Source organism: Neoarius graeffei, chromosome 26 (assembly GCF_027579695.1).
Source record: "Neoarius graeffei isolate fNeoGra1 chromosome 26, fNeoGra1.pri, whole genome shotgun sequence".
NCBI lineage: Eukaryota > Metazoa > Chordata > Actinopteri > Siluriformes > Ariidae > Neoarius > Neoarius graeffei.
Window position 1 is genome coordinate 1,671,683 of NC_083594.1, and position 1,592 is coordinate 1,673,274.

A 1,592-nucleotide genomic window follows, 5' to 3' on the forward strand; every position below is an offset into this window, starting at 1 on the left:
ACTTTCATGCAAATACACACAGAAACACACCCACGGAGGCGCGGCTTAGTCTGTCGAAGCCACGCCCACTACCGTGTCATTCTCTTCCCCTCTAGTGGCAGAGAGAGGCAGTGCAAGATGTTTATTTAAAAACAAACCAATGAAAAAACAAGTGAAGACTTATTCTGTTCATCCCCAGTGGAGGGAGAAATTCAGCTCAGGGCTTTTATTTAAATGAGCACGGAGTTGTTGTTGTTGTTGTTGTTGTTGTTTAATCAAATGCAAATCAGCACAGTTGTGTTTTCAGTTTCTCATATATTTTATCTCCTAAATTATTTCTTACATTTTAATCTTTATGACTTAAAAACATTCAGTGGTTTGATTAAATCAGAAATCACAGCTCAGAGCGTTTCTCTGCCCCCTAGTGGCCACTGTGAGTATTAACACCATCAGCACAATTCAATCCACCTCAGTCATTTTTTTCTTTTTCATTTTTCAAAACGTAGAAACGTTTCTTCAACAAATTTTCAAAAAGTAATCTCACATTACTAAATAATTAAGTTTAAATATTTTATTTAAAATGCCAAACTTACACGCAAGTTCACTTCACACTTTAAACAAACAAAAATAAACACAAGACGTTACATCAAATACACCAATGTCTTCATAACACTGGAGTCAAAAGTGGTCATTTAGTTAATGAGTGATTAATGTAATGATCATTAAATGCAATGTTAGCATGAATTTCTACCATTTCTCCTCCTCCCCCTTCTTCTGGTTCTTCGTATTAGTACTAGTATGCTGTTTTTTGTGACTTTGACACCATCTGCTGTTCATCTCAGAAATTACTAAATAAAATACAAAACTGTTAAGATTTGCTCATACACTATAACCATGACAAGAACCACCTCATTAAATACTGTATTAAATTATATGCATCTATCCATAAATACATACATCTGTTATCTAGACCGCATATCCATCAGGGTCACAGGTGAGTTGGAGCGAATCCCAGCTGACCTCAGGTGAGGGGCGGGACCCTGGGCAGGTCCCCAATCCATCACACTCACACCTCTGGGGGGTTCAGAGGAGCCAGCTGACCGAATTCACATGCCTTTGGACTGTTGGAGGAAACCAGAGGAACTCCACACAGAAAGACCCCAGTCGATGGATAGAGGTCTGCGCGGGTCGGATTTTTCAGTCCCGCTCCCGCCCGCATTGTTCAGTCCCGCTCCCGCCCGCATTGTTCAGTCCCGCTCCCGCCCGCATTGTTCAGTCCCGCTCCCGCCCGCGCCCGCAAAGAATTATGATTTTCAGTCCCGCTCCCGCCCGCGCCTGCCATATTTTGTCCCGCTTGCAAATCCTGCATGATGCAGACGTTCGCGTTATTTCTCAGGAAAGTTCTTGTCTTGACACAGCGTGATGGTGCCCCGCCCCCTACTTTGAGTGGATTTGAGCATAAATATCTACAGCTCACGGTTGTTACTGTTTACCTTACTTCTGAATTCAGCATGAAGTAACTCTAATAATAATAACTAATGCTGTCTAACAATTAAAATATGTAATCGCAAATCGCACATTTTTATCACATGAGCAACCATTGTAATCCTCTG